Genomic DNA, 9,966 nt, shown 5'->3' with positions numbered 1-9,966 from the left:
TCCAACTATTTAAATGATTCAATCAAACCATCAACAATTAAAATTTAACGAAGAAGGTGACGTGTCAGTTAAATATTTTGGTATAATTACATATTTGATCCATATTACTTATACAAATATATTTTATTTTTTATTCAACTTATTAAATATATATATATATATATATTATTTTAACTTAAAAATATATTTTATTCTTTTATCAATTTAAAAAATATTTTGTTATTATCTTAACATCAAGTAATATATTTTATTGTTTTATTAACTTAAAAATACATTTTGTTATTATCTTAACTTCAAATAATATATTTTCTTCCTTAAGTTAAGTCAAAGATTCGAACTTTGGCGTTTGCGAATAAAATAAGTTGAGTTGTGAGGATCATTCTCATAATAGATATCTACAAAATTTGATCTCAATTAATCGATTAATAAATTAAATACCAGTAATTAATTCCAACCGGAATCCTTTCCATCCGCGCTGCTACCTTGAAAGACAACTGGCCCGTGATTTAGGCGTTTGCTTTGGAGCACCCTAGTCACCGGAATTAGCACTTGTGATAGACACACCCAATATTTTTTTTTAAAGTTAAAGATATAAATTTAAATTAAATTTTAAATAATAGTATACGAAATATATACCAGATGTTGTAAAAAACAAATCATCTAATACTCTTATCTCAGTGGTTTCTCATTTCTTAACAACCTTGCTGCCTTTGGTTTAAATCCCAAACTAACATTCTTCCACTTGTTTTCTTGTAGACAGAGGACAATATGTATCATATTTTGATTGGAAGAAAAATAACTCTAATGAATTAAACAAATTATATATAAATTTAATCTTAATTAGAGACTGATACGTGTTATAATTAAATTTAAAAATTAAATTTATTAAATTTAATTAAAATTAAAATCATATTAACGTCTTATATAAATAAAAGAAATCAAATTTATAATTATACTAAAATATTTAATTGCCATGTCATCTTCTTGTTTAAATTTTAATCAAAGGAGATAATACTTGAGTGATATAGTTTATCCCAAAAAGAAATAAATATCAACCTTGATTAGTGGTAATTAATCAATCCTTGGTTCTGTTATTTGTTCTCTTTTTCCAGTCCCAGAAATCCTCTCGTCTTCTTCACTGATCTATTATTTGGTAAATTAACTGCAATCTATTTTCTTCGAATTTTGATCTATTTTGAAGCGTATATTTCCCAGTAATCAGTTTTATTTTATTTTTATTTACCATTTTCCTTGAACTCTATTGTCTATATATTTTGTTTTATCCATATATAGGATATATTAATCCTGATATACAATTTTTATAAGAATCCTGCTGTGTGTGCCTATGTTAAAAGTGCTCTATTTTTCTCTTGTGTGTTATTTCTGATTTAGGGTTTTGGCACCGCTCTGGGTATCTACTATTTTAGTCAAAGAAACACTTTTGAGATTAAATTTGTAGTGATTTATTATTTTATCTCATAGTGAATCGGTATAGTTTATAAATATTGAAGGGTAGTTATTGATTTTTTGAATGGCTCGGTTGATTCTTGCTTGCAAAAGTTCGTGTTTGGCATGGACCAGCCTTTTGGGTTTGATCTCTTCTGCTCCTGTGATTAGGCACGACTCATCTATATTTTATGAATATCTCTTTGTTTGCTTCTATGGGGTTGAGTTGTTTGCCATTGGAAGTTGTGGTTTTGAATTCACTATAAAATTTACATTGCAAGATTGTGAAATAATATTGGATTGTTAGGAAAGACCCTTTTAGATTTTATTTTATGGGATTTATTGATGTATTTGTTGTCATACTCTCCTATAAATTGTAGTTTTTTTTTTCTTTCCCCCTATCAGAATTCAGTTCATTTTCTTCAAAACTTATAAAAGAATATCACTTGTACGCATTGCAAGGTTTCTTGACAGTTTGAACTTTGACTGATGATTAAGAAATGCCAAATTTGGCAGGATGGATTGTTTTAAGTTTTTATCTGTTGTATTCTTTCCTGATTCAGGTTAAAAGGAGTGTATGTTCAGTGAAGACTATCTCTGGGTATAGGCGTTTCTCTGCTCTAGAGGTTTGTGCATCTTGTTAGTTCTGATATAATGTACCGGGGTCCTGTTTTTGGAATAATGGTATTTTTAATCTTGCATTGCACATTTGGCTTAAAATTTTATTGTTTAATATTTTGTTGTTGTTTGCATGTTTTGGGTGACCCATAGAAGGAATTACAGATTTTCGCATTCTTCACCTTATGTTAGTTGCTATGTTTTGCATCTAGCTATTTTTTCTTTATTCCATGGACACATGCTTACATCCATGCATTTATCTGAAGGTCTTCTGTTAGTCTGGTACAGTCAAAGTTTTCATGGATGTTAGTTTCTTGCGGTTACTTTTGTTATTTTGGCTATAAATTATTTCAGAGGGCAAGGGAATCCAGCAGAAGGCTGCTTTGCTTTGTTCAGTTGCAACAGAACCTTTACCCAAGCAAGTTAAAGAATCTGAAATGGATGCACCTAAAGAAATCTTTCTGGAGGACTACAAGTCTCCTACATACTACTTTGATACAGTATATATTACAACTAATTATATTATACTATTCTTTAGCTTAGATTTTGAACTTTTTTTATGTGGCATTCGCATGTGCTTTCCTTATGAAAATATCATTTCAGGTGGATTTGAAATTTTCGTTGGGTGAGGAGAAAACTATTGTTGCTTCTAAAATAACTGTTTTCCCCAGTGTTGAAGGTATTGTAAGTTGTAACTGTTATTCTTTTCTTCTAATACTTGAAATTATCATTATTAGATCATATCTCTATTTCTGACACTGTTGGCAAGAAATATTGTTTGCTTGAAGGGGAAATTTACGAATTGGCTCTGTATTTTTCTTCCTTGAGAATGCAGCGCTTTACTAAGTTTTATGTTGAAAAACACTTGTTTTCATTATTCTTTATATTATACTAACGTATTTTGTGGAACAGGTACTTCTTCTCCATTGGTTCTGGATGGGGAAGATCTAAAGCTAATTTCAGTCAAGGTTGATGGCAAGGAACTGAAGGTATATCATTTATTTTACTTTCTCAAAGTAAGCTTGGTGCCATAATTACTGAAATAACTCTGAAGATATGATGTTTTAATATGTTTATTTTGTCATTGGCAGGAGGGAGGTTATCATTTAGACTCACGACATTTGACAATTCCATCACCACCACAAGGCAAATTTACTTTGGAAATTGACACTGAGATACAACCTCAGAAGAACACATCATTGGAGGTGATACAATATTATTATTTTGGTTGAAATGTACGGTAATTTTACCTTAATAACCATGGTATAATTTTATTTTTCTCTCTTAAGGGTCTTTACAAGTCTTCTGGGAATTTCTGTACACAATGCGAAGCAGAGGGTTTCAGGAAAATTACATTTTATCAGGTAAGATGTTGAAACATATGTTGAATTTTATTATTTTCATTTTGATGCATGAATCTGTTTCAACTTACATCCTCATTGGCATGTTTACTCTGTGAACAGGACCGTCCTGATATAATGGCAAAATACACATGCCGTATTGAAGCTGATAAGTCATTGTATCCAGTATTATTATCTAATGGAAATCTCATAGAGCAGAGAGCCCTTGAGGCAAGCTTCACTTGTTATGATAGTCTCCTTTTGTTTAATGGGACTGTTGTTCATTGTTATTTTTCTGGATACATTGCAGGGTGGCAAGCATTATGCTGTATGGGAGGATCCCTTTAAGAAGCCATGTTACTTGTTTGCCTTGGTAGCTGGCCAATTGAAGAGCCGAGATGATGTATTTGTTACACGCTCTGGGCGAAAAGTGTCCTTAAGGATCTGGACCCCAGCGCAAGATGTACCCAAGACTGCACATGCCATGTATTCACTTAAAGCAGCTATGAAGTGGGATGAAGATGTCAGCCATTATATCCTTATGTTGCTTTTATTGTGGTATCAAGATTATTTATCTCTTTATTTAAAATCTTATTCTATTGTAGGTTTTTGGTCTTGAGTATGATCTGGATCTCTTCAATATTGTCTCTGTTCCTTATTTCAACATGTAAGATGCATTCTTCTTATTTAGTTATATGCAATGCTCATAACTATCAATACTGATATGCTTTGTTCTTTTTTGTTTTATGTAGGGGCGCCATGGAAAACAAGAGTCTGAATGTATGTCTTCTAGCTTATCTGGTCAAAATTTGCAAAATATTTCTGATACTCTTATCGAAATATGATTCTATTGCATGTTTAGATTTTCAATTCAAAGCTTGTTTTGGCTTCTCCAGAAACTGCTTCAGATGCTGATTATGCTGCAATTTTGGGTGTTATTGGTCACGAGGTTTGTTGTCGGTATAAATTTTGAAAATGCCTTTTTACAACTTTTTTTATATATCTGATTGTGATATGTCATGGTGATATTATTCTTTGCTTTCATGCAGTATTTTCACAATTGGACTGGCAACAGGTTGGTTGATTTTCCATTTTTGCTTATTGTTTGTTCAAGTATTACATCCTTTGAAAAAAAAATCTTATAAAAAAAAAGTATTACATCCTTTGATATTGTTGCTCCTGTTTTATGATTGTGTTTTTGGAGTTCTGATCTGTCATGTATGTGCTATCGGTCATTAGAATGATGTTTAAGCTTTTCCGGACAGTTGAGTTAATTATGTTATATGAAAACCAGAAATATAAAGATCCAGTAAGAAATGTATAAAAACTGAGAATTGGTTAAACCGTTAAAAACCAAAAAATCTGGAATATTTTACAACCTTTCAGCATTTTTTCGCTCTTCCTGCGAATCAGAACCAAAAAAAATTGAGGAAATAGTAGAAACAAAACCAAATTTCTTGTTATGAAACAAATAGCAGCAGAACTAATTGAGGAAATAGTCTGTGGATGCTCAAAACAAAAGAAAATGATCCAAGGAGAAAAAAAGGGAAGTGACTAGCGGGTGTAATGTTGGTTTGAATGAACATGTATAGGAAAAGGAATAATAGTTGGAATTTAGAAATTGGGAACCAAATGAAAAAAAAATCATGGAACTCTTAAATAGTTAGGATGAAAGCTGAAACTTTTTTATGTTTTTGAGCTGAAAAGCTTGAAAAGATGAAAAAATCTAAGTTGTAGTATTGAGAATATTCTAGAGTATTGGTTAAAAGGCCTAAAGGCTAACGACAAGGGAACTGTTTAGGCTTCCAAACTTGTATTCAAATGGTCTTCTAAATTGATAAATAACAGGATCTATATTTATAATTTAATATATTTTATCTTTTATAATTAAACTGGCTGAACTGGTTAAACCAGAAACCGGAGGTCCAAATAGTTTGACTTCCAGTCTGGTTTTTAAATCATTGATATATATTATTTTCTTGTGGGGTTTTATATTTGTTGAGGTTAGTTTTATTATGTTTTCTAAAGACATATTTATCAAAATTACATTTATTTAAAACTACAAGGATAAACAAACATCAATATAACATCAGCTGAAATGCTGCTGAGCGACTTGCCGAGACTGGTTTCAGCTTAGCTTGAAGGAAGGTCTCACCGTTTTCCGTGATCAGGTATGACTCTTCAGTTGCCAAGGGTGCTAATATAACCTCATTGTTGCATAAGTTGGTTTATGATTGCCAGTTATCTTGGGTTGTTGGTAGGAATTTTCATCTGACATGGGAAGCCGTACAGTGAAGAGAATCACTGATGTCTCAAAGCTTCGGAACTATCAATTCCCACAGGTTGTTATTGTTTCTTGCATCATCCAGTTAAACGAGCAATAATGTTGCAACTACTGTGAACCTACAAATATATACTTCAGTGTGTGTGTCCTACTTGAGTGCTGACTTTCCTCTGATTGCTGATTGTTCAGGATGCTGGTCCCATGACTCATCCAGTTAGGCCGCATTCTTATATTAAGGTATTAAAGTGTCCCTTATTTTTTGGCCTTTTCTATAAGTTTTCTCGTTCTTGTTAGCTCTCAAATGTTTTCGCTTCTAATTTATGTCTTTTTCTTCCTTATTCCCTGACAGATGGACAACTTCTACACAGGTGAGTTTTTGTTATATTTTTCATAGAATGTTTAATGGGTGCATGATTCAGTTTCCTCTTATATTTAAATTTGATTTACTTTCCTAATGCCAATGTTTTTGTTGTCTGTATATGAACCGGACCTGGGGTTATCAACTACAGTGACGGTGAGGCCTAATTTGCATCTTTTTACCATTTTTGTTTACTGTTTTAATTTGACAAGGCATCTAATTTTCTTAGTTCTGTTTATTGGTTCTTTTGGTTTCTTTTCACAGGTTTATGAAAAGGTTTGAATAACTTAATCAGATTCTCTCTTGTTTACAACTCTGTATTTGTGGGGAAGAGCTATATTGACCCATCAATGAATTTTCCTTATGAATCAACTTGCTAGGGAGCTGAAGTTGTCAGGATTTACAAAACACTCCTAGGAACTCAAGGGTTCCGAAAGGTAATATTTTATGCATGTTTATGAGTCTGAATTTTAATGGTGTATACATGTAAAGTTGCTTGACCTGGAGATTTGTTCATGTTCAGGGCATGGATCTCTACTTTGAAAGACATGATGGACAAGCAGTAACTTGTGAAGACTTTTTTGCTGCAATGTGAGATGCAAATGGTGCGGAATTTGCTAACTTCTTGCTCTGGTAAGAATCAGTCATCTCTCTCTCTAAATTTAGTATATTTGTGTGGTAGTTTTGATGCTTATGCTTTTGAAACACTCCGGTATTCACAAGCTGGGACTCCTGTAGTAAAGGTTTCTTCATCCTATGATGCTGAGGCTCATACTTTTTCTTTGAAGTTTAGGTATACAAACTTGGATTTTTTTGCAGCTACGAGTATTGATTTTGGCCTAAAGGTTTTTCTATTGATATTTTTGCTTGTTTTGGCATTTTAACAGTCAAGAGGTTCCACGAACACCTGGGCAACCTGTTAAAGAACCCATGTTCATTCCTGTGGCTGTTGGTCTACTGGACTCGAGCGGAAAGAACATGCCTTTATCCTCTCTGTATCATGATGGGACATTGCAGTCTGTTGCAGGCAACAATCAGCCAGTCTTCAATACTGTTCTTCGAGTAACTAAGGTCATTTGAAATTCTACTGCACCATCTTTTATCTCTAAGAAGCTGTGCTCTTCTTTTGGATGTTGAAACATTTTCTGGGAAGTAGAAGACCATGACTCTAAAGTCTGAACTGTTTCCAAGTTGCCATATTGACACATTGGCGGTTACCAATTAGCATGTCTGTTGCATATCTATATTTATTTGTTTATTCTGATTTTTTTCCTTTTGTTGTTGCTAGCAGAAAGAAGAAGAATTTGTGTTTTGTGATATATTCGAGCGGCCAATTCCATCACTACTGCAAGGTTATAGTGCTCCTGTCTCTCTTGAATCTGATCTCTCTGACAGTGACCTATTTTTCCTTCTTGCGCATGATTCAGACGAGTTCAACCGGTGTCTTTCTAGAATCATGAATGCTTTAATCTAATAATTGAGTATATTAGATTTGTTCATTTGAGGATGCTTTATTTTAGCTGGGAAGCTGGACAGTTGTTGGCAAGGAAGCTCATGCTCAGCTTAGTCTCTGATTTTCAACTAAACAAACCACTGACCCTAAATCCCAAATTTGTGCAAGGTCTCAAAAGCATACTTTGTGACACGGGATTGGATAAGGTATGATAGTTCTCCTACAAGAAAATAGGAGATCCATATTTGCTTATATCAGCCTTTCGTGTTTGAATGGAGATTGGATGTTGTGCAATATATAGAAATCAATGTACAGTTTATATCTTACTCCCTTTTGTTATCAGGAATTCATTGCTAAAGCAATAACTCTCCCTGGTGAAGGGGAGATTATGGTTATGATGGAATTTGCCGATCCTGATGCTGTTCATGCCGTTCGAACCTTCATTAAAAAGGAGCTTGCTTGCAATTGAAATCAGAGTTTCTAAGCACAGTATGCCATATGCAGTTGACTTATACAAACAGATATTTGTTACTTCTAGACTACTGCCTGGTTTGCAGTTGCACATGGACTTGATTTTCTTTACCCTTTGACACTTTTAACAGGTTCAGAACAATAGAAGCTCGGAAGAGTATACATTTAACCATTCTAATATGGCTCGACGTGCTCTCAAGAATACTGCTCTTGGTTTGTATTTGCTGTAATGTATATTTGCAAAATTTTAGTTAAAAACCTTTAATTGTCTTACATTGGTCTTGCAGCATATCTTGCATCTCTTGATGATCTGGAAATAACAGAGCTTGCACTTTGTGAGTATAATACTGCAACAAATATGACAGACCAATTTGCAGCTTTGGCAGCCATTGCCCAGAAGCCTGGTAAAACTCGTGATGATGTTTTGGCCGACTTCTATCGCAAGTGGCAGCATGAATACCTTGTAAACTTCCAACTCGCCTTCCCTTTGTGTACTGGAATGCAATTTGAACTTTTCTCACATTGGATAATATCACTTTCCCCTTGTTTATTAGGTTGTAAACAAATGGTTTGCCCTTCAAGCCATGTCTGACATTCCTGGTAATGTTGAAAATGTACGCAATCTCTTAAATCATCCAGCTTTCGACCTGCGAAATCCAAACAAGGTGATTGATAACTCTATTGAATGAGGGAAAATAAACAATAAGATGGTGACTTCTCCTCAGCTTAATTCGAGCACTGTAGTCAATGTGGTTTCTTCTTTTGTTAATATAGGTATACTCGCTAATTGGAGGATTTTGTGGATCTGCTGTGAATTTCCATGCCAAGGATGGGTCTGGTTACAAGTTCTTGGGTGAAATAGTGTTACAACTGGACAAACTGAATCCTCGGGTTTGTTAACATTCCGACTCTCGCCTCCCTGCTTTATGTTGAAACACGAAAACCAAATTTATTTTCTCAAGTTACTTCTTATCTGGGTGGCATACATGGTTTCTTCTTCTGTTCTTCAGTAACACTTTACCTTCTGTTCGGTTGTAGGTGGCCTCCCGCATGGTTTCAACCTTCTCAAGATGGAAGCGTTTTGATGAAAGTAGGCAAATGCTGGCCAAGGTAAGTGAGCTCTTGGTTGTTTCCTCCATGTAATTGCGGATATGATTGCATGCGGTGTTGTGATCAACTGTGCAAACCTCATTCTGTGAGGCCATGATGAAAGTGAAATTCTTGTTTTTCTTCTAAACCAACGAGTCAAAAATCAACTGAAGGATGATAAAATTTATTGATTTGCTTGTGCTGTTGTGGGATTATAATACTAAAAACCTGAATGCATGTTCTGCAGCAACAACTGGAGATGATCATGTCTGTCAATGGATTATCAGAGAACGTCTTCGAGATTACCTCTAAGAGCTTAGCTCAGCTGTTTTAAATGGATCGAATAACTTATGCAGCTCCGCCCGTTAAGTATCTTAACTGAATCAGATATGATATATGACATGCCAGGAGTTGGAACAGAGTCAGATTATGAAATGGAAATTGCCGTTAGTGCCAGTATTTTTTTATTGAAATTCTCCCTTCGACATTCTGAAAGAGATTGAAGTTTTCCTTGCTACCTGCTTTGTTATTTGCATGGTTGGTTTTGGCTTTGTTGTTTGATCAATGAACTTTCAATTCTAATATGATCTTTAAACTTTAATTTGTTGAGCTTGTATCTTATTCAACACAATTGGGTCATAAAAAGAAATGGATTTTCTCAATTCGAACTTAAAATTATTCAAATTTAAAATGGTTTAAGCAAGCGGGAAATTCTGTTGTGAGGCGGTTAACATATAGCTAAAAAACGGTGTCTGGCTAAACAAGTGATCAGTTAAAATCGATAACGGAAATCGGAAATGTTATATATTGTAATTGGAAATATTATTTGAGTTGATAATAAAAACGGTTTAGTTGGTTATATTATCATCCTATGTAAAATGCGTCAAAAAAATATAAATGATAATAT

General features: G+C 33.8%; 1 pseudogene; it reads left to right on the top strand.

Moving 5' to 3' along the window:
* The first annotated feature begins 1,354 nt into the window (after positions 1-1,354).
* Positions 1,355-9,663, top strand: LOC120146370 (annotated as a pseudogene).
* Positions 9,664-9,966: the final 303 nt, after the last annotated feature.

Source organism: Hibiscus syriacus, unplaced genomic scaffold (assembly GCF_006381635.1).
Source record: "Hibiscus syriacus cultivar Baekdansim isolate YM2019G1 unplaced genomic scaffold, ASM638163v2 tig00110912_pilon, whole genome shotgun sequence".
Taxonomy (NCBI): Eukaryota; Viridiplantae; Streptophyta; class Magnoliopsida; order Malvales; family Malvaceae; genus Hibiscus; species Hibiscus syriacus.
This window is presented reverse-complemented; position numbering and strand designations above follow the sequence as displayed.